At 37.6% G+C, this 25,129-nt stretch overlaps 1 long non-coding RNA gene across 2 annotated transcripts; it reads left to right on the top strand.

Moving 5' to 3' along the window:
• Nucleotides 1-14,230: 14,230 nt before the first annotated feature.
• Nucleotides 14,231-22,227, top strand: LOC135168902 (uncharacterized). 2 transcript variants are annotated; one of them, XR_010300113.1, is made up of 4 exons: nt 14,231-15,388; nt 16,078-16,265; nt 20,318-20,552; nt 20,882-22,227. It is a non-coding gene; the product is annotated as an uncharacterized LOC135168902 (long non-coding RNA). The 2 variants fall into 2 exon arrangements; XR_010300114.1 differs by lacking the exon at nt 16,078-16,265.
• The last annotated feature ends 2,902 nt before the right edge of the window (nt 22,228-25,129 follow it).

Below are 25,129 nucleotides of genomic sequence, written 5' to 3' on the forward strand. Positions count from 1 at the left end.
CAATGATTCCATCACTTTTTGATCCATCGGCAGATCTGGGTTGATGCGCCTTTGATAAACCTGCGCTAGGAGAGTTAAGTTGCAGTTTTGTAGGAAATAAATTTTCAAAAATCCAAGTCGACGTAGCCCGACAAAGATTGACTCAAAAAAAAAGATCGAAGTTAACGAGTTAATAAGTTAAAACAGCAAAATCCAACTTAATTGCCTAGTAACATAATGTATTATCCTTTTCCGTCGTAAAAACTCTCTTTTCCCCTATGAAAGTAATGATAAATCCCCAGCTATAATCTAAATAAAATCAGAATTCACGTAAAACCTGAAAATTGTTTATAAACGTGTTAATTGAACAGGAAAAGTGGATACATTTGTACGAACGATTACTGCCACATGAATTTTCTCATCTGATGCCTTCTCGACTTCCGCAAAGATCCGATCTCTTGCGGTTGGATAGACGCTGGGTCTAATCTCTGAGCCAAGTGTCTGGCACTTCTACCTCCGCGCTAACCTTTATAAACCTTTTTTTAGTCCTCTCAGTCCCCTAATTTTCTAGTTTTCATAAAAAATACTGGTGTGTGAAAATCCGGCTAAGAAAAATATTTATGCATGCGAACATGAAGAAATATCATGCCTTCAAAAATTGAATCCTATTTTTGACCCTTGACAGAACCGAAAGTGAGCACCGTTCACCTACTCGTCGGTAAACACTTTACGCATTCGTGATAAAATATTTCGTTTCTTCACGGAGAAAATTACTTGATGAACCGCAAATATCAGTTAAAATTAAAAGAGCTACTACCCCATGACTGAATATTACCAGTTGGTTGATGAATAGTCATTAAAATTCAATAACTGGCTAGTAATTCTTTCCGTCTGGAAACTATTTAAAGTAAACAATAAACTAAATTAAAGTTAATAATTTCATTTCATGCCACAAACATCGAACGCTCTTTTTCTCGCAGTTAGCAAAGTCTCATTTACTAGACTCGTAATGAAAAGCTTCATTATGTTACCAGTGCGTAAACTGTCACTTTTCACACGCCCTTTTAGGCCCCTCCCAACATTTACTCTTCACAATATCCAGTAAACGTCAAGTAGTTGATTTTTGGCAGAAGAAAATTTACCGCACATCGTGCGGAAAACGATTCTTTTACGCATCCTAAACGGCATCGAAAAATTGACATGTCAGGCAGTGATCAGATAAATAATCTTTCATGAGAAATTTGATGAATTGCCACCCTCGTTGTGACCACCCCCGTCGACGTTTTGCTTCGCTGACCAATGAAACCCGGAAGCTCATCACATTCAGAGTTATCGCTGTGCAGGTGAAAAACATTGGATTAGAGGAAAAAAAGGATCATGACCAAGCAAGGTCGTGCAAAAATTTCCACGATTAAATGTCTTGGCTCAAGTCTTCTTCACGGAGATTCATCGATACTGCCCCAACAGTTAACGTATGTATCTATGTATGGACCGTTCTCGTGCAGGATGCGTAACTTCCTGTATTTCAGGGTTGCCTCTGTTGCATCGCACGACGAACGATCACTGGCCGACGTGAAAAACCGGCCGAGGTGCACTCACACACATGTGCCCTCTCATTTCTCTCTCACTTTTTCATCTCTTTCGCTTAGCCTCCCCCTCTATAACCAATCTGCTGTGCAAGCTGTGCTACGGATTTTTTTTACTTTCCAACTAAATGATGGACCCGTTGAAAAATACTCCGGGAAAAATCGGGGAATGAGGAAGATGATATTGGGGGAGTAATCGAGTGGGCGAAGGGGGAGAGAGACCTTTTGTCGACCGGGTGGAGATCGGCTATGGTTTTTTAATGAAAAAAAACTAGAAATCGAGATGAAAAATCTCAGAAAATGTGCATCCGGGGGCACTGGACCCATTGCACAACCGGAAACTCGATTTTTTCGGCTGCCTATTTTTTTTAATTTCATTGATTTTTTTAAATGGGTAATCAAATATTTGGTCTGTAAAAATTATCGCTTTGTGATATCTAGGATTCTCTGGTATTGAACTCGAGGATGGTGGACTGGATATTGTCCCCGAAGATATTTCTGTTTTTTATTTAGGCTTGTAAAAGTGAATCCTCCGTTGAAAAAGAAATGTCGCAATTTCCCTGAAAGCTATATGACCTCCTGGACGACAGATCAGACTTAAATCTAAGCGACAATATCTACCAGGAGCATCTCATCTTGCAAACGAATGCGGAACGAGTGGCCCATTGTTCGAACAGGCAAATGTACCCCCTCACTCTTCTTGTTCGCCATTATGTTTAACCTCTCGTCTTCCCCCATGCCGTCTTTCTCAATGCCCAACGCACGCCCTTTCAACAGCCGGGGACAGATTCATATCGAAGACCTGTCGTTAGGCGCAACATAAATCTGCTTCGCCTCATCGATGCGATAATCGACACGAGCCAGGGGGTCAACAAGTGAGACTGAATAGTGCGCGTGCAGATGAAAGAAAGAAATGTCTGCGTATGTTGCCGACTTTCCTTTGGAAAAAGCCAAGAAAGTCACACACCGCCTGGAGAGAAAAGTTGGAAGGATCTCGAAATATTTTACACTCCGATAACTGCTATTATTATGATTCATTGCGCCATGGCACTCTAATTTCGGTGCAACATGTTAATTAGATCCTCTTCATTAGCTGGTCACTTTTGATGCATTTGCCTCATACCATTGGTCAGCGGTGATTCAGAGTAGATCAATCGAATATTCCGTGACAGTATGTGAGAATCAGTGGACTAGTTGACGAAATCTAGAGTCTCCATCATTCGTTGTGTAGAAAATGCCAATTTTTTAATGACTTTCTCAAATTGTACATTTCAGCACACAAAAATTATAGGACATTGGCAACAGTTTGCATTCACTAACAAAAAAAAAATAAAATTGACAGACATGCGTGTGAATATTAGATTTACAACAGGAGAACAGGACGTAGCTTGATTGACCCTTAACTGCCAAGCCTGGCATTTAATAGCAAGGATCTGGCTTCAACCAATGGTGATGCCAGTCCCTTGTGTATTAATTAGTTTGATAGTAGATTTTTATAATAATGTTATAAATGGAATATAAAATAAAAATGTGTTAATTTTGATTTCCAGGCTATTCAATTCCAAGGCCTGGGTGACGCCAGGCTTTGGTTTAGATTAGCTTGGGTCAGGCCTACTTTACACTGGTGGGCTTAAATTGGGCCTCACCCTTGGACCACACTGAACAAGCCAAGCTTGCCCGCATATTCCATATGAGGCCCAAGCTATATGACACAAGACTGACTTCCTCTCCAACAAACTTGTATTGTACCCCAGGCGCTTTACAAAATTAATTCGGTCTTGAATAGTTATAAATAAAAAATGCCGAAACCATCAAAGGTGCAATAGCCGGACGTTCAACCCCGTTAAAAGTCGTGTAAAAATAATTCATAATTAAGTAAGAAGAAATAAAAATTGATCACTAATTACCAGATTATACGGCGACTTCCCCATTTTTAATGAGGAAAATTAATCACTCGACTGTTTTCCCCTCAACAAAAAGGAGACAATCCTCAGTCAAAAACCTTCAAATTATTATATTTATGATGTTTACTAATTTCTTCCCAGTAACAACACTATTCAGCTTCGTAAAGCCGTAGGTTTGAGTAAGTTTTGAATAAAAAAACGAATAAAAAAGGAAATTCTTTATGATCCCAGGTCCGTTCAAAGGTCGCAGATTGGAGATGCGTCGAATCGAAAATTTTTTTGAATATTTGGCAAATGAAGGAGGATCGTGCGAAAAAAATTTTGTTAATGAGTACGTCGACTGGGATAGTCCTTGTGCTAATCGTTAACGTCTAGACGCCGAGAGACACGGATGATTAATGCTAGCACGGATTACTCCCCTTTAGTTCATCAATGGCTCGCGTGTTCACCAGTAAATTAAGACGCTACCCCTTATGTTCAAGACCACCGATAGTCTGTTGAACGTGTTATTTATTCTTTTATCGTTGATTCACTGATGTACTTGAACGCTCAAATGCTTCTTCATTTTCGTAGAGTGAATCATTTTTACTTTATAATTAACCGGGATGTTCAGGGTGATTAATCACCGTAAAGAAGGATGACGGGTGACACTTAATGTCGCTAGGAGTTACTGAAATCGACATATATTGATCTACTAGAGCTCTCTTCTCTTCAATTATTGAATGGTCAATTAAAAGAAAATCAAAAATAGAGTGATAATAGAGAAATTGCTATCAATTGGGAATTTCTCCGATAGATCAAGATATTATTTCATAAAAGATAAATTTCTGTACAAAGAAATTAAATTTGAAATTTCAAAATTTGCTACTCTGAAAGTCTTATACTCATCTTTGATTCCTTAATTTTGATGCAACATAAAAAGCGAGTATATTAAAATCAAGTATAATATATATGCTTAAATATACTTGATTCAAGTACTTTTTTGTTTTCGCCAACGGAATGTCTCTTCCGCACGCGGTGAATCTATCAGCACATCGTATCTACTTCTGAATACCTCCCACATGTTCATTAATCGCATTTTAATTATCCAATCGAGTTTTGAGAAACGGTTAATTTCTATAGCCCTTATCAACGGTTCTGCCCGAGTCGTTTGACTGTTAAAAAGCCGCTTGATTGACAATTAGCCATCAGGCCACCACGAAAACTCTTTTATACTATCTTTAACGGTCCTAACTGGACTTTTATCCTTTTCAATAATACATAAAGGTTTCAACTTCCTCGAAATCACCTGTCAATCAACAAACCAATGCAGTAAAACACGGAAGTTTAACGTATATTCTGCAACTGAATGTGATACCCAAAACTTCCGCAATTCGTTGGAGGTTTGATTCAACAAAAGATTTGAATATTGTAATTGCCGGGTTATTGACTATAATGAGTTGCACTCAATTTGTCTGAATTACGTGTAGAATTATCTCCAAAACGTAGAATTAATGAAAAATAAGACGAGGAGTGACAGCCGGCGAAAATTTTTTCGGGCACCTGGTGCTTAACGTAAAACCACTTGAGAGCCCCCTCCCTCTGCCCCCTCAGAGGTTTATTGCGTGAGCAATTCTCTTCCGGGTGGATCCTTGACAATATTCATTCCGAATAAAACGGCATATGACGATTGAAAATCGGCAGAGCGACCGGAGGGCGAAAACTGAAGAGAAAAGAAACGTGAAATTCCTTGGGAAGGGCGGGAATCCGGTGCTGCCTTTCCAAATGACTCGCTCGGTGGTATGCGGAAGGGTTGAACCATTATTCACGAAATTCTTTTTTTTTTCATTATTCCACAAACCCCCGCAATAAGGCGGGTGGTTGCGGTGCAATCCCGTTAGGCACCCGTACAGCAAGCTGCTTCTTACCTCCTCGTGCTTCCTCACTACGTCTTTATTCAATTTTTAGAGAATACGGAACCACTTGAAGACATATGCCTCAACGATATTTTGGGGAGAAAACACATTTCAAGTCTCGTTGGAACCGTTTTCCGTTAACCCCTTCCCCGCAAGGGGAATGTCCACTATGTAACGATCCGAGTAATCAAGGGTTATCAAGAATTTTTCACTGGTTTCTAGGGTCAAGTCGATGTCTCTATGTTGTGAAATATATCTGTACATGTATATGATATACTCGTTTTTATTCTGCAAATCGATACCCTGAACACTGAACAGGGACAGAAACTTCACTAGAAAATATCTTCCTTTTTATGTAAAAGAACTGGAATATCAAAAGTGCCATCACTTCCAACAGGTGAATTATGCAAAACAAGTTTTGCTCAAGAATTTTAGTCCTCTCGGAGTTCTTTGAACCTAATGATAGATTTATGATGACAGCAGACCAATATTCAGCTGCTGATGGTGATAATGAATGTACCTTTCTCATTGTTCCTTGAGAACTGGGGGGCAAAAATTTTAGGTCGGAAGCGCTCCCATTGGTGCCAATTGACGTGTCAATTTTGTCACCATGGGGGTTGCGTTCCTTTTTACTGTCATAAAGTCATTATATTGCGGGCAGGTTTGACCGCCGTCACGCTCGTTCGCTCAGAGGTGTATATACCTCTCTTTGCGCTCCTCGTGTCTTTATAATAAGTTGCATGCCTGCTCTCAATTCATCGGTAGACCGTAACTTCCTCTCCCCCCTCGGTACCTCAAAGAGTCCTTCGTCATTGTTCGCCTTGAGTTCCGGATTCACGGGGTTTTTCGTGATAAATATTTAATCACTTTTTGTTCATTACGAAGGGAATTCATAATTGGCCATAAATGCTGCATAAATTACATAATAGAATGAGCAAAAATCGCTGGAGCCACTGCTTCGATGAGGGAATCATGAATGCTTCAATGTTATTTATTATAAAAACAGGGGGGATTAAAAAAATTTCTTCTTGATTAATAAAATTTTGCTGCTAGCTCAGTCGGTATCAGCGCGCGTCGTGAAACCGGGAGACCCGGGTTCCATTCAGGGCTGCTTAAAGTAACATTTTTTTTCTCTGCAATCGTCATTCTCTTGGATTTTTTTTAAGTCTTAAAAATTACTAATATAATCCCTGTATATTATAAGACATTCAGTAGCGAAGTCGTGAAACAAGAGAAGTCATTTCCAACTATTAATCAGTTTTTTAAACTAATATTTTGAAATCTAGGCAAGATAGCGAATTTTTTTATTAGAATCTTTTTTATGAGGAGCATTGAGAGTTAGAACAAAAGTCGTAACAAAAAGATTGGGAGATATCGCTCAAAAACGCGACGCAGACATAAGTCAGCTTATCTCTTATTATCAAACATTATATTATTATTGTGTTAATTATTATTGCAGGTATATAAATGCAAAAGTGAAAATAAGAGACATTTTTACTCTGAAAGTATGATCTCCGAACTCAAATGTCCGTGAAATCAACGACGCTACTATTTTCGGAGATAATATTTTCAAAATTAAACCTCGCCACCTGTTTTGCATTGTTATTGTTATTATTCATATAGTGGCTGCTTCCTGAAATTGTTCAGAAGACAACTCATTCTTCTCATCACTAAATTGTTCGTTATTTATTTAATTACCAAATGCCAAATGCTAAATTCTAGGAATTACTAAAAGTTAGAATTTTTTTTTCACTGTAGTCCCCGAAAATCAACTGACTCTCCGACAGAGGTTAACTTCCTTGAAAAACCGAAAGAAAAACATCTAAAAATCACCCAAAAATATTCAAGGCTACTCTACATAATTTGCACGCAAATATCTCCCAGCTTTGGCTTCATCTCCCGGCAACTCACCTTGTGCCAAGCATATTTATGTATTTATAACCACCCCTGCAGCGTTCCATGATTGGCACTTTGTTTGTCTCCTTCTTTGTGCATGCGTGCGGCTCCTCAAACCTGACCCAAAGCACAATCTCTTTTTTTTTAACATGCTCCCAACTTCCGCCTAACGGGACCACTAAAAATTCAAGCGGTAAACCAACCCCGCCCCCACACCTCCATCCCCTCCGAGGAGGAAAAAAAGCCATCAAAAAACGCTGAGAAATTTCTCCACAAAAACAGCATTACCGTGCAGGCAGCGAGGGGCTTCCTTAAAGTAGGCGCACAGGAACAAAAGGGATTGCAAAAAATTACGAAATAAGTCAAGTACATGGAGAGCTTTCCACCTCCATTGATCACAAAACAACTCATCACACGACAATTGATCGCATACTGAGCAAAACACATGAGTGAATCAAAAAAATATTTTTTTGGATAGTGGGAAAGAAAAATCAATTTTTTTTCACTTTAATGGCATTTCTGGTATTTTCAAGCCACAAACTTTCCGAAATGAATAACAATAGATCGAAGCAAGCGAATCCGCATTGATTGAGAGAAATATTGTTTTGGTACTATTGGAATAAATATTTCTTTGTCACTAGCCGAAAATATTTGTTTAATTTATTTTTTTTCCTCAGAGTCTGTAATGAAAAAGCAGTTGACATTTACACATATTTTCAAAAGTGCACCGGACGATTAGATCATTAAGAAATATATCATAAGAGATATTTCTGGGGCGAGAAATTTATAGTGTTTCACATCTTGTGACGTTAGAGGAAGTTCTTGGATAGGATTTTGGATTAGGTGGGACGTGAACCAGAATTAATCTGAATATAATTTTACTGAAAAAATGGATAGTCCAGACTTAGATTTGAATCCGATACACAATTACATTGACAAAATAACTTTGCCAGTGACAATTGTTTTGCACAAACAAATGCTCGAAGTTTGCACTAGAATATCCGTTTTAAATTCTTCCCAAAAGAATATTTAATTGGTCAAATTATATCTTTCTCTCAGTGTAAATAGTACAACATAAGATGTCAATATTTTGAAATATTCCTGGAAATGAAAATAAACTTTTATCCTGTAAATGAGTATTCATAATGAAGAATATTATTACATCCATATTATCCTCAAAAATAGACTTTCGGGAACGAAATGTTTATAGATAACCAATATGTCGCGACATTTTGTGACATATCGATTATTTTGAAACATTTAGAATGTTTGAAATAAACTACCAACTATTTATTTTCTTATTTTTTTGCATTTCGCAACCAAACTAAAAATGCAAAGACTATTTTGAAATCACAAGTCAAATTCGTCGTATATTTTGTGAGACAGACAGACCAATAAAATATGTTAACTCAAAAGGTTGAATATCTCAAACATCGACTCACTGATTGCGCTTTTTAAAAATAGTAACCTTTAATATTGTGGGAGCTAGAATCATCTCAAAAAAATTCATCATTTCTTAAACTGAAAAACCAAAGTATCTTAACTCTCTTGAACCGCTTTGGTTTTCAACTCATTTGAATAGAAAGATCGAGTGTTTTGTTATACAATGGTATAAAGATACTCTTTGATTTGCGAATTAGAAAACTCTAGATTCGTAATGATGATAAGGATGTATAAAAATATTTATAATACAATGTTTCTTTAATAACGAACTACTTAACTTATCATTTGGTCATAAGCCAAATAATAATAATAATAATAATAATAATAATAATAATAATAATAATAATGGTTTTGGTTTGGTTTTGGTTTTGGTTTTGGGCTTCATCCCACTTCATAAGCTTCCTACATCATTTATTTATTTCAAGCAAGAGTAGAAAACGAAAAAATTAAAGAAAAAATGAATGTCGATTCGAAAATGAAAACAGTCAACGCACATTCTCGAAATTTGTCATCTAATTGGTATGTTAAATCGCGCTTGGATTACCTCGAAATTACAACTTTTCTCTTCACAGATTATAATACTAACCCGACGACCTTTGACCTCCGCAATCAACGAGTTGAGGAATAGGCCGCACACATCCTTACGCCGATCCTCATAGATATTATAAACGTGGATTGGTTGAAGGCCTCCAGCCTTCGAATTAATGAAAATGCAAAAAGTCCTTCGAATGTATGTGATTCATGCACAATCTGTCGATCGTTGCCGCTCGATGAAGAAGCGAAAATCGTGGAGGGGGACTGCGATCCTTATAATTATTCATCAAATATTATAAGCAACATTCGTTCAGCGACGACGACTCATCCTCTTCAAAACACATTTCTATAAAATTTCAGTTTTTTTTGGAATTCCTGATGTTTCACCTAACGATCAACAAAATAAATGAATTCATTAGATATTAGAATAGTTAGAATGTATCGATATATAAATACCGAATTTTGTAAATCCTCCGCCGACATTTTTGAATACTAAATAGATATAAAACTGAGAGACGGACAAAAGTTTCGAATGATGAAAAAAAAAAGAGTTCCAGGAAAACAAACGTTTTACATGCGAATTGGAAAACGGAGAATTTAATTCGATGCTACGGATTTTGATAGGATAGTGAAGTCACAAAATTCACGCCAAAAATTTTGGTTTTCCTTCAACTTTTTTGGTCCATCAACCCAAATTTTCGTTTCACGCTCTTTTTTAATTTCATTTATTTTTTTTAAACTTTCCGGGCAAACCATTTCACAAAACTATTTCTTAGCGCATTTGAAAAAAAATTAATTTTGTTCTTTTCAACACCTTCAAATCTACTGTTGTTAATACTTCAATATCGTACATATATTGCTGGCCCCCATACGGGTGGGTCAGCACTGCCAACGCGAGCCATTTGATTCCAGCAATTTTATAATGTGAAATCGCGAGAATATGAATGTGGGCCCGCTGCTATGGGCGTATTTTCTTAACGTATAAGTAAGGGCAATATTCTAATTCATTCTACCCTACTCGAGAAAATGATTAAAAATCATTTAGAGGAAGTGGAGGGGGTAGGTGTGTGGTGTATATGTAGATACCCGGTAGCGGTCGATCGGAGTCGGTTAAGTTAGGGATAGACCTACAGGACCTTTTGACAAAGATTTTCATCAATATAATAAATTAAAGTTCGAGACTGTTCAAAGCTTATCAACGGAGCTTCAAAATTAACAAAACATCGTTCAATGTTACTCTACCAATCGGGACTTATTGGCGATCCTGTACCTGCACTAAAAATTCATGACCAATCCTGTAGCAAAAATCCATCAACAATAGAATGTTTCCTCGTACCAAAGGCAGGAGTTGAAAACTTCTTCTTAATAATCAATTAATTTTCCCACAAATGTAATTGATAATCATTAAATTTCAGAACAGTGACACTGAATGCGATTTAGGAGTGGAAATTCATGAAGTTCCAGGTTTCCCTATAAAATTAGTAAAATTATCGAATTGAATCAATGCTACAGATCGCGCGTTAGAACACATTAATTTTTTTTTTTTTATTGACCAGAATTTTCCAATATTCTGTTCATATATTCCCGGAGAATGGAGCCGAAATCGACCGTTCTGTCTTCAATTTTCAACAAAATTCTAAATTTCCAGTGTCAAGATACTCTAAAACGTCAATTTTTGTCAACACTGAAAAATTATTCTGTTTGAATAATATTCGAAGGAGATGCCCTTAATGCCCTGCGGTTCTCTCTTTACCTTTCTCACCTCATCATAATTTTCGTATTATCCGCTGCTCATACATAATCCGGGAGAAGTTCCAGAAGTTGGTGCACCGACCAAAGGGTCTCACAAGTGATGCTGGCTGCCCCCTCGTATCGTGCATCAGCGAGAGAGAACTGATCGCCAGAGGGGTGGGGGGGAATTCCTCCAGTGGTGTGCCGAGGACGAAGGGAAGAAAGAGGTAAAGACAACACGAAGAGAGGCCCAGTAACCCAGTCCCGAGGACGCTCGCTGGTCTGCAAAAACAAAAGAGCGCGTGCCACGCGCCGATCGCGTCCCATCCACGCACTGGTCTCTATTCAAGGTGATATTTTATTCTCGGGGATCTTCGTTGCAATCATCAAGCTCGAATAATGCCATTGTTATCGCGTGATCAGGGAAAAATCGGATGGAATATTTTTGTCGAGGATATTGCAGACTCAACAATTATTTTTAAGTAGTTATTCCCAACTTATTACGGGCTATTACAATGTTGCAGCATCACGATTTATCGATCTTATTGATTTTCCCATGAGATTGCCATCTCTACGACTATTTTGATTATTCCTCATTATTTTTATCGTCTTGTTTACTTAAATAGCAGTGCAATCATTAGGGGCTCTTAATATTTAAATGGACTCGCAAAAATTTAAATACAGCTGAGACTGGAGCGGTTGTATAATTTTTTTTTTTGACGGTCCATGGAGAGGCTAAATTAGTCATTTTATGGACTGATGACATAACGTTGAAGTTGTTTATGCTGATTTAGCATCCGGCGCGTGTGTATTTACATATAAACAAAAATATTTTCCATGTACTTGGGATGGTACTGATGATAAACTAGTTCTCAATGATTCTCACCGTGGAATTGAGATTGGGGGGTTGTCAAGCTCGGAAACCTAAATATCACTGTGGAAAGAGATTATCAGGGCTTGAGAATGGGGTTTTTGCAGTTGTGAGGTTTGCCAGCCTTCACTTTGGGCGCAGATGCCAACCGGACGAGTGGAAAAACCCCATCCGCAGAAACCGAAAATAGACTCGTTGGATATTTGGTCGAAAATAACAATTTTTACTTATCTCATCGCATTTTGAATTCTCACACTCATCAACAATGTTTTTCCCCCACTGAGGCTCATTATGAGCGGTTTTCAGCCTATTTTTTGAAGATACGATGGCGTTTTTTCACTCGACCGCAATCGACGATTCGCAATACATTGAAACTAGTTGAATCGTACTGGCACAAACCGTACTGTCTCAAACCCTTTTCTCGGACCCCGCATGACATGAAATGATTCGAGTTATAAAAAACTTGTTCAAATATTTTATGCGATTCATCGTAAATTTAAGAAGGAAAATTGAAATACTGTAATTTAATGAAGATTGAAAGAAACCAAAAAATGAGAATATGGATAGCTCAGTCTATATCAAGGTGCCAACAATAAAAAAAACTGCAAATTACAATGTGCTTCTTTCGTTTTGGAAGTTTACCATCTCGAAGTCAACACGTCGGCTTTATTCCAAATTTAAAATAAATCATAAACAAAAAAAATAATACGCAGGACCCTTCAACTTTTGTTTGCTTTTATGGAAAAATTATTTTGTATTTGAACCACTCGATAATTTTTGGTACCGGAATGTTGTTTTAGTAGTTTACGAATTTTGATTATAATATATGAATTGTTGCATAGTGCAAAAAAAATGATCAATGAATTGTTAATGGCGAACTGCGAATGAAATTGAATAACAATCGCAAGCTTTGAAGTCATTCGATTGCACTAACAAAAACAAATAAAAAAAATTTCATTGCCCGAGAATGTAAACAATTCCTCCCTCCACCTCCTTATGAACTAATGAGGAATAAAAAGGATTGCGGGACATTTTCACAGAGAATAACAAAATTCATCTTCGAAGTTGATATTTTATTGTGCAAAACGTACAGCTACAATCAACTGCGCTTTGCAGAAAAAGGTAATAATTTAAGTCTACACCGTCGGCCTTAGTCGGGGTAACGTTGAGATACGCCGTTAAATAATAATAAGTGCATGAAGGCAAATAAAACACAACAACGCGCGATATTCCAAACGTAACCTCAAGTAAATTGTTGAAAAAAAAACAATAATCTCCGTCTCAAGTCCGTCGATCGGTCGTAATGTGACAATGGATTTTACATTTTCTCATCAAATTTGGAATTTTTATCACTAACAACAGAGTCTCACGGCCAATGGGTAAAATCCACTTTCATTATCGCCGATTATGTCAGTTGGTAAAAAAATATATATTTCATGTATATTTGTCAATAATTACCATTCGCACAAGGGACACTCATTAATTTTATTCAATCATTCGATTTATCACGCAGTCGAACAAATAATACATTTTTCATTATCGGGGGAATCACACAAGAATAAAAGATCGTTTTCAATATTGAATTGAAATTTCATAGAAGTGAGAATAGTTCGGCTGAGAGTTTATCCTTTTTTCAAATCGATTGGGTTCTGGATAATGAATTTCTGAAAACTCAAAACTAAATAATATAGACAGCAATTGTTTATTTCAGTGGCAAAGTACTGAAACGAGATAAATTGACTTATTTATGAGCCAATATCTCGGAATCTAAAAAAGCTACAGAAATGTTGATAGTAAAATTAGTTGTAGTACTCAATTCGCTCCATAGAAAATTTGAATTTTATTTGAAACTCAGCTATTTGATTGACTCGAGTGATCACCGAGATCAATGAGAAATTCATGAAAATTCAGGACCCTTCGTGTTCATGGTTTACTATAGAGATAGTTGCCGAACTGAGTTAGTCGCAACCTAGTCGTTATCGAATGCATTATCTGCATGAAATTAAATCGAGTACATCAACGGGAGTATTTAACAGTCAATTTCTTTAACAATTCAATTAATGAAATTCAACAATTTAGTATAAGCCGCAGATAAAGTTACTTCACCAATAAGTGACGACATTTAATTATTTGCAAACCAATTAGTGTATCAACCACAAATTGGTTTAGCTATTCTAATTAAATATCAATCATTTTATAATAAACATTGTATTATCCGCCCTAGATTTTGAGATACTCCTTGATAACTGATTAAAAGTCAAGAGTGACTCATCTTTTACCACTTTGCCACTGATTGTAATTGACACTTCTTGTACAGAAGAAAAAGTTTAATTATTGAAAATCTCTGAATGATCGGACTCCCTAGGAGCAGAAATATTCTTTTCTTCGGTCTTAAGAGAACAGTAAAGAAATAACCACAAACAATGGATACAACTTTGCACAAGTCAGTGATAATTAATGATTTAAAATCATCGATAAAAAATGTGAAATAGAAAACAAAAGACAGGACAATTTGATTCTGGTAACTCGTACACTCTTGCAGGCCACGCTTTCACGCGCACATCGATAAAAATCCGCGCTGAAAGCAATATTTTTTTCTCTCATTAGAAAAAAAAACTACAAACTCGAGGATAACTAGAGACTAACGAAAATTGTTAATATCGATACAATAGAAATAATTGATTATAATTAAGAATCTGAGCGCCAGTGAGCGCATGGATACATTGGGTAGTTATGAAAAAAAAATGTATTGTAAATAATTCACAAATAATCGTTACAACGATTCCAGCAACAGTCTTGTAGCTCGGGTGGTAGTGATTGTAGCTCTTGAAAATAAAGGCATTGGAAATATTGAAAGGGGCAGTTGTAGAGACTGTGCATTAACATTACAGGCAAATAAACAGTAGGTAATTCAACAAAAGTTTGAATTCTATTTCAATTATGTTATGGGGTAGATTGAAGCTGATTTTTCGAAAATATCCTGTCAATCAAACTCAACAGCTGATAATTGACAGTGAAAACAGCAAATGAGAACAGACAATTGTACCATGGAGAAGAAAAAAAATTCTCTTCTCCTCATTAAGGAAAAAAAATTAATTTTCTTCCTTCAAGATCAGAGATAATAAGTTAATAACAGCTACTAATCGTTTTCCCGGTTGAACATTGAAGGCACATTGCCTCCGCATAATTCAGTACTCGATAATAGCTGCCTCAGCTGCATTTCGATTTAAAAATAATTAACATTTTTCATGTCTGCGAGGTTGGATGATTCACGTTGAATGATGAAAGGCAGTCGGTGTGGATCTGGAGAATGACGAGTGTCTCCATTCCATCATTCCCCCGGTCATTAAGGGAACTCGTGGAAGCGAGACTCTGACATCCTGGCTATGTTCATGGCAGTGATAAGACTTTGCACTTCCTACTATTTGTCTGGGTGAATTTCCTCTCATTCAGTTGACGAAGAATTAAACCTCGGGGACACGTGTTCGTGAAGGCTCTGGCAGTGACGTTTATACTGGTTGTTCGTCTGCAATTTAAACAAAAATGGAGGTAAGACATTGGTCGTTGGACATTGAGAGAGAAAATTAAATCTGAAGAAAGTGTTTCTGGTGCACCGATGGCGTGGATTTGTTCACGTTCATTCGCTAATAGATAACGATTTTGGGTTGGAAATAAGGAATGGCTTTATCAATGGGGGAATATTTGATGGAATGCACCTGATTTGCTTGAGATTTTTTTGAATCTTCATATTAAAATTAGCTTTCATTTTGCTCAGAGAAACAAAAATTATGGTCGGTTACTACGTTAACATTCCGTAAATTCAAGAGTGTCCTTAAATATTTAGTTTACATGGTATGACAAGTCAGTCAATTTGGAGGATAATCATAGACTTGGGGGAAATTAACAAATTGGATAGAGAAGAAATTTCATATTTTAAACTGCAAATTAGTTGTGATGATCAGGAATATTTCTAGTAATCAGTTTTGAAATTACAGGTATACAATAAAATATATTTTGAAGGGTGAAAACTGAAATCGGTTCGATAGTTTTCGAGATATTTGCGAAGAGCTATTCAGAAACTCCATTCCCCCCCCCCCCCCCCCCCAAAACATTCAGTAATTTCTTCCAAAAAACAAGGCCAACGCCCCCGATTACGTAACACTTCCGTAATTTTTCGAGTTTCTCTCCATCTGGTAAATTGCACGAGTGATAAATTTGGTGTTGGAAATTATTGGAAGCGTTTAGGTCCGACTTGGATGTATGAGTGTACGAGGTGGGGTGCGGCACAGTGGCTCGAGAGGTATCCTGATCTTGGTGAAGGTCGCCTGGTGCATTCTAGGCGGGCAAAAACTTCACTAGGAAACCACGCCCTAGCTCTCTCACGTCGTTCCGTCCTCGGGGGGACATTTCACCGTGTCAGTAGCAGGTACTAGACACCTCCACCTGATCTCTCATTCATTTTATTTAATTTTTTTTTTTCACCGTTTCAACGAGTTTTATCGAACCATCGGGCCCAATTGCGCCATCAAAGGAGTGACATTTCATCGGAGTTTTATTGATTTTAATCGAATACTAGTGATTCTGTCGAATTTAATGGCTACAACGTTCATTTATTTTTCACCAAATGCATTTACGGTGATTTCAATATTCAGGAAGAAGTCGACTCTCGGCGTTATCTATCCCCCCACGTAACATGGTATAATAAATAGCCTCGTGCAATTATCGATAGGCCTGACGGCCTTCGGGACGGATTCGCTCGGTACGAGGCCGAATAATAATTTTTCGTATTTTTTTTTCATTCCTCCCCTTCTTTTTTTTACAACTCGAGAGAGGATAAACGTATCGCGCCATACAACCCTGTGCTCTGTAACTCGATACCCCGTATTTATGACTCTTTGCTGTACGGTAATGCGATAAAGAACTCTCGGGGAATTAACAGTGATTTGAAACCGGGAAAATGGAGCCCATTGACGTGAACTTTTTGGATGAAAATTAATTTTAATAAATGTATTCACTTTCTCTCGAATTTATCGGCCAAGTTTAGCCGAAAACCCGGGTGGAAATTCAGTTGAGGTTCGGATCTGAATCGTGTCAAACCAGACCTGACCTACCTGACCTCAGACTGAGATCGTGTCCACTCCATCAGACTCTGATCAAGATCTGCTCAGTGCTGCTGTCATCATTTATGAAAAAATTTACTGCCTCAAACCCTGATGAATTTCTGATGAGGACCGACTTCATCAGATGAAACCTCACTACGGCCGGATCAATTTCCGATTCTAACTCAAGGTGTCTGACCTGAATTTCCACCCGGGAAACTATACTTCGTCACAACGTTCTTGTTTCATCCAGAGATCGAATTCACTATCATTTATTTATTATAAACGACTGTAAATTTTGTTGACTGATCAAATTATCACTTAACCTACAAATTATCGCAAAATATGATTACGATATCATCTACCCGCGACACTAATCGCTTATTACCAAAATAGAAAAAATTGCGCGATGCTCTCCAAACCCTCACTCTCACTCTCTACCTCTTCATATAAAATTTATTGAATCTATCCAATTGTCCATTCAACCCCACGAATCTCCGTCCAAAATTCCTATGAACTCCTCAGAATTGTATTGTTATCAAACCAATTAATCCCTTATCCAATATCGCCAACTTCTCTAACCCCACCTACTGCTTATTTCCCTGCAAAAATCTGCCCACCCCAACATTTTTGGTACTTGTTTTAAAAAAAAGATTCAACCCAACAGGAGGGGCGAAACGAATGGTCTCATGGTATATCTCCCCCTCCCCCCGCCCCTGCACGTGAGGGAGGCCAGGGGGAATAAAACCAGACGGTATACGCACCCAGACCGTTATAGAGCGTCCTTTGACGTACGTTTGGGGCCATATCCCGTGTTCAACAGAGCAGGAACCTGACCCAAGCCAACACAAAGCTAGGGCCCAACATACAAGCCAACCCCCCTCCCCCCAAACACCTTGCTCCTTAAACCACACACTGCATTCTCTCCACCTCTCTCAACAAGTCGGCATTCTCGTTGCCCCTGAACTTGGCTTTCCTCCTCTTTCCATTCTTTCTTTTTCATCTCATTCCGTCTCTTTTGTGCCCCCATCGTCCATCCTCTCCCCCCCCCCCCCATTCAATCTTTCTCATCTCGCTCTTTAAACCTTCGACACAGTTTCACTTCGACACAACGGAATAAATATTGCGTTTAGTCATTTTCTAGTGGGTTAAAACCTCTTTCGCTTTCATTATAGTCTCTCTCAATCATCTGAAGGGCGAGGGGGGAAATGGGGAAGAGGTTTTGGTTTTTTTCCCCCTTCTCAGTTTTTCTCCTTCTCGATTCCAACATCATGACCTTTACCAACATCTATATCATTGACGTTTTATCCATTAACGACAGTGAGGAATGAAAGAATTTTTAACTCATGAAATAATGATGTGGCGGGGGGGGGGGGGAGGGAGGAATGAAAAAATAAACGTCGAGTCATATCGATGGTAGAAGAGCCGTTAGACGATAGCCGGGGGATAAACGACTTGCACCATAAATTACTGAATAAGAGGGGTGTGCAATATTACCATCGTGAGACAGCAAGGATGCATTCTCCTTCTGGCTTTTGAACGTTGCCACGTTGACCTCCGTCAGGCTCATTGGATTAGACAGTGTGCAATGTTGTAAGTGCATCAGGAGATTTGTACTCAGGGATAATCATTAGTTTATATAACAAGTCATTTCCCGCGGCCACGTGATTTGAAAAATTGTCAAGGCAAGCCACTCACCACCGGAGTGAGATATACCTGGGGATTGGAAGTTTCTGGTTGATGATGGAGGAGGTAATTATTGCTTGGAGTTTAAATTGTTTCATTGGTGGGGAGATTGTTGATTGTGTTTGGGAAGTATTGATTGGTGAATGATTTTTATCGGATTGGAATTTTTTTTAGGCTGAAGTTGATTGGACTGTGGGATGGGGGAGGGTTTAATTTAATGAAAGTGTCGGCAGTTTTTTAGAAGAGGTGATGATACAAATTTTACTATCTCTCTTATATTTCTAGATATTTACCGAAAATTGGTTACCAGTCAAAAGTGATTTATGTTGGTATACTACGTCGCCACTGAGCTTTTGAAAAAAATCCGCCACTTGGCAAATCTTGATGTATAGAACGACACTTCGTTTTTGATAGAAGGGAAAAGAATTGTGAAATTTCAGAATTATGGGAACACCTCCATTTCGTTCCATTTTTAATCAGCAAATCTTATTATTCTTATGAAATAATTCACATGAACTGCAGATTTTCCTTAATTATCGTTTAATATCATGAATTTTAAATGACAAACTTTATTGAATTTGCAATGAAGGCGTCATCTAATGCTGAAAATTTCCTGTAGTGAAACTTTTCAGAAAATATTCTGTTTAAGACATTCGATTCTCTCACTGAATCAAAAAATTGAAATTCTGATTAGAATTTTTATAATTACAGCCCGTGGAAATGTCATTTTCATGGAACTGTTACCATAAATCTTGGGTTTATTGAGCAATCAAATCTCAAACTGAAATGCTAAGTTGAAACCTTGGAAATCACCATATAATTGTCACTTAAATTTCAATAAATTAAAAAACAGTGTAGTGATATTCCAACATTAGAATGGATACGTAACTCTGAGTTATTGAATTTAAATAACTGAGTGGATTATTTCTGGGGTTGTGGCTCGTTTAGCTAATTCACGATTCAACTGTGTCGATGAAACAGTCGGGGATCGTTTCAAGGACACAGAGTGCATGGGTTAGTGCGTGCAGATGCATCTCGAAGGATATCTAAAACCAAATGTGGGATACTAAACATCTTCAACCTGTTTTCGAGGAGTGTTAGGTGCATGTGGAATACTTGACGACCTTGGAAGGGTGACATGGTTTTCCGATGGCGTCAGTAACCATTTTTCCACATTTTGCGAATTTAACACAATTTACTATCAATTTGTCCCATAATGTTATGCACTTATTATTATATTTTTATTGACTTTGTCTGAAGAAAGAGAATTGAATTTAAATCGAGTGAATTGGGGACTAAATTCACTCGGTTTTTACGATTTTTAGAATATTCGGGCATTTTTTCATCCAAAATAAATATGATGGGCAAAATAATATTTTTCTCTCGGTAAAGTTTCACCAATTTTCACTGAATATTTCTCTCCTTGCGGGACGTCAAATACAAATGAAAAGTGTTCACTTTATCCGGCTCCCTGGGCACCATACCAGCAAGTAAATAAATAAATTGAAAATGCAGTAAATCAATCCTGAAGCTGTTCTCCCCATCACAATCGTCAAGACCAAAGAAATACAGTCTCTACTCCATTAGTTTTCCCTACTCAATCATCCACCTCTAAATGGAGTAATTCTCTGAAATGAAGCTATATAATCCACCAGAACCACTCATTTTGACGGATGACCATTTCTTTCTTCAGAAGTACTTGAAGACAGCAGAGTTCAAACGAAAGACGTCTAGTGGGAGCGCTCACGTAGGTCGAGTAGTCTCGCGACGTTCCTGCAGGCGAGGTTGAGTGTTCGCCTACAGGCAAAGGTTGGCCCCACGCGCGACTCCGCCGCGTGGTAAATGCCACTGGTTGGCATTACAGCAACAACACCGGTGTCTCCCGGTTGTACCGAGACCTTCGGATGCATCTAAACCGCCAGTATGAGGTACGTTGGGTTTTTTCAAAACCCAAGTGAGAATAACATACCTCTCAAAGGTGATTCAAGCGATAGCATTTTTTCATTCACTAGCGCCACGATGTCTCTTTTGACGTTACTTTTTCACCAATTATTAATTAATTATCGATTGTCAAATGATCGATTATGAATATGAAATAATCGTTCATCTTTATGAACCTGCCATGTTCGATTAGCGACCGCGGCGCTGATGTCTGTGTCGGATTTACTTTCCCCTAATTCATTATCGATTATCAAACGATCGATTATGACTATGAAATAATCGTTTATCTCCATGATTCTGCCATGTTTGATTATAGCGCCAACGGGGTTGCGGCGTTGATGTCTATTAGGCCTTTATTTTTACTCATGAAAATACCTCATGTCTCCACTAATCGATTATCGATTATCACCGGACCGATTATGATCATGACACCAGCGATTATCTCCATACATCCGCCATGTTTGATGTGTAAGCAATGGATTTTTTAATTATGGATCTTCGGCAGAGAATCGATATCAAGAGCCAATCGATTACCTCATTCAGCATAAAACATCGCTCATCATCTCTATTATGTTGGTCGTAACGTACAGCTCTGAGTTGCGACGTCACCTTTCCCGAGACGATATTGACACAGATATGATTTTTTTTTTGCAACTTCAAGAGGTTAAGGATATCGCATTAGTTTGGCCAATTTTTTTCTCCAGTTAAATGCTTTTCCACCTGAATTATTTCCTCAAATGAGGATATTATCATCAAAATTTCTCTTTGTTCAGAACAAGCAAAGTGCCCGCAGAGAAAGATTCAATAAAATTCGCAGTTCATAGAATCGAGTGGAAAATCTTACATCACAGTATCAGAATTTTTCATTGTCGATGCAAATAAAAATTACGAAACGTTCAGGAAAATTCTGTAACAGTTTCGTAAAATTTTCTATAATCGCACTTCACTCCGAAATTATGGAAAAAATACCTAACTTTTATTGAATATTTTTCTCCGTTAAAAAAAAAAAGATGAATCACATTTGACTACCGACTAATTTTTGATAGATATCTCAGATTCTAGAGAAGATGGAGAAGATGGACTCGACTCAGAGATAACTCAGTTTATCTTATGGTACCACTTGGCTACTGAATCAACAATAAAAATTAATTTATTTTTGCCAACACGTTCATTCATTTTTGAGTGGTAGTCTCGCTCCTTATCAGATCAATGACTTTAGTTTCCTCATAAATATACGGCCCAAAATATTTCAAAACAAACTTGTAGCTCATCCATATCGTTAATAGCTAACAATAAACGTTTCTCACCTGTCCCTTCAAATTTTCATCCATCATATCAATTTTACATTCAAAATTGCTGTCAAATTCACTTGACCATAACCATCCGAAGAACTAATCTCAGTTTTACTTCTTTTGTAATGGCAATGAACAGCTCTTCCTTCACTTTTATTTAACCTCAAGTTTCCGGATATTTTACAAGGACTTTATTGTTTAAAAGTTGCATTATAAATATCCAAAAAAAAAATAATTATATTCAATTCGAATCGTAAGAAATTTTTGAACATTTAGAATTTTGTCAACAAAATGTCTCCGAAAATTTATCCAATTTCATTTCCACTCATTTTTATATTTATAATGAAAAAGGTCACCAAAAGAAATATTTCGTGAGGCTATTTAGTTTTAATAACGTCTATTATTGATGAATATTTTAAAAATTTCTCACGCAATTTAATTACCAAGTTGGCTGTGTAAAATTGCTTGAATCTGAAGTGTGTTTTATCCAAGACTGTAAGAAATACTTGGACATCCTTAATGAAGATTGCAATGTACGTGAGAATTTTTCGTCTTAGCGTTTCGTGTATTTTTCATTTATAGAGGGGGCAGAGAGTAAATTATATGAGATAATAAGAGAATAAAAAAAATTGACCCGCGGTATCTCTTCCGCTGCTCGTCGAGGCTTATTAAAGGGTAGAAAGAGGAGGAGAAGTAGAATTCATGGAATTTCAAACGAAATTTCGTGCTTCAGAATCTCAGCGTTTAAATAGTCCTTCCCCCATGATCTCTGGGGAATAGAAATTGTCTATAGATTGTCTCGCGACGGCGGCTCCGGTCTCCCGGTTTGCCCCCGTAGGACGAGAGAGGGAATGAGAGAGAAAGAGGAGGAGAGAGAGAGAGAGAGAGAGAGTGAACTCCGGCGACTCTGGGAAGCACTCTAGACGAGATGAGAGGTGAACGAACCTCGAACTGACTCCGCTCTCGCCCCGGTGGCCCCAGGAGGAATAAAAAAAAGGGGAGAAGCCGGCGAAACGCCAAAAAAAGAGGACTCGCTCACCGGCTCTATACGAAATGAGAAATGAAAAAGAGCGCAACTCTTTAGTAGAAAATAAAAGGGTTCAGAAAGAATCATTATTCAGTCTGGGCCTCAACTATTCCTAGCACCTTCTCAATAAATTATTTTTATTATTTAATTTGATTAAACGCTCGTGATCACATTCTCAGGGGAAAAAATATCATGGTCGCCTTTTATTCCTGTTAAGGACTTTCAAGGTATTCGGTTTGTTTTAAATGCAAAATATAAAAAAGAAAAAAAAAGAAAACTGTATTATAATAGAAAAAAAACACATGAAATATATGAAATTTTGCAAAATATATACAACAAAGAAAGCAATAATTTGTCAGTGAATGTTAAACATTTGCAAATTGGCAGGAATTGCTCGGTAGATTTGTGAAATTCCAGGGGATTCAGAACACTTTCACCGCCGACCAAATGAGAACCATTTTATCTACTCTCCCATGACTCCTCACATCACTCTCACTTACTCCTTCCTTTTTTCCAAGTCACTCAGATGTTTGATTAGGTTCACCAGCGGAGTGACTGAATGAAACTGAATGAATGACTTCTCCTCATTCAATGGGAATAAGAAAAATCTTTTCTTTTTGGGGAAATAATTTATCTTGACGAGGAAAAATATTGGGAGTTTTTGGTGTGGGTGGTCCGATTGAATTTCTATACAAACGGAATTGGAAATAATTATTTTGCATCAGCTTTCCGGTTTTTTCTGAAAGAGCTTCCGGAAAAGTTCATTTTTCGGAGCAATTCGCAGAATGCAAAAGGTTCTTCATGCGAATTTTTGACAGAATGTGAGGGGAAACATTTTTCGCGGCAACTATTTCAAACAATAGTTGCAATATTTAGTGCCGCATGGCACTAAATATGTAATAAATATGTGATGAATATGCTGAAGTAGTTTTCATTTTATGTTCACAACGGACCAAGTGATTGCAAGTTCACAATGTTTTCGGTGTGAATGGACGTATTAATTCCGGAGTCATCTGATGAATGGAGTGAAAATTGACACCTCCACAGTGTAAACATAAAGAGAAGAATCCCCTCACTTTGATGTTTAAAATAAAACTCTAATTTACTCCAGAAAATTCCCGGAGCTGCGGGTGAACCGAACTAAAAAGTTTGCTTCAATCTTCAAAGCTAAAGGCCAAAGACTTAATGTATATAGAACAAATATGTAATAATCGTACAGAGTGCAAACTAACTACATATCCTGATATTTTAAACTAAAATAACGTACACACCATGATCAATGAAGATAGTGTAAATAACCCAACTCTTGGATTCCAGCACTTTAAACAATAAACAAAAAAACCCGAAATCTTTAACCATTCACGAGCAAAGAAATTATCAGTGAATTACTTTTCTTAGACCACTCAACTTGAAAATTGCAAATCTCAATTCAACCAATTGAAAATATCATGAAACATTGAAATTTCGTGTAAATGACTGTCCCTGGTGCGTGCGAAAAGCGAAAATTTTACGCACCAATCGCCACCCCACTATTTTTAAAAACAAATCCAGTGAATAATAAACCCATCTCTCCCATTAACAATCAGATCATTGACCAGAGTAATAAAAAAAATGCGGAAGTTGCCAGTTGAATTGAGGATTGACACATGATTTTGAAGAGGGGCCGAGCAAGCACTGCCGAATTTAAATCCAAATGGCCGATTGGTATGCGTGATAAGACATTCACAAGCAGCAGACCTGTCGGTCGATAGCACCTCGAACGTGCTCCATACCCCGAAGGATTATCGACACATCCCAGGCCACAATTAACCAGAACAATTCGCCCCCAGAATCAGAAGAGTGTAAATGCAGTATAAAAAGGATGAGAAGAATGTAAAGGACTGGATGAAGTAGGCGACGGAAAGTGTTTGTAACCCGCTTGGGAATCAATAAATTACATACAATTCGCCCCACCCCACTATCTCGCCAAAAAAACCTTTGGCAAAATGAAAGGATCGATCGGCCCTTGTATTAAGGGCTAATTCACCGATGAAATAAATAATAAAAAAATAACTAAAAATGGTAGAGACGATTGGCATGCAGGTCGTACAGCGTGTGTTGTCCTAGGTCACGCGTGATCCTCTCTCTTTATCTCACTCAACTCCCAACCTCTGATGATATAGAGAATGCTATCTCCCTCCTACTTGTCTCCTTTTATCGTAGCGAGTGCGCCCGAGTTGACGCAATTTTCTTACGTGATGCAACA

The sequence above is a fragment of the Diachasmimorpha longicaudata genome, chromosome 13 (genome assembly GCF_034640455.1).
Source record: "Diachasmimorpha longicaudata isolate KC_UGA_2023 chromosome 13, iyDiaLong2, whole genome shotgun sequence".
In the NCBI taxonomy this organism is placed as follows: Eukaryota; Metazoa; Arthropoda; class Insecta; order Hymenoptera; family Braconidae; genus Diachasmimorpha; species Diachasmimorpha longicaudata.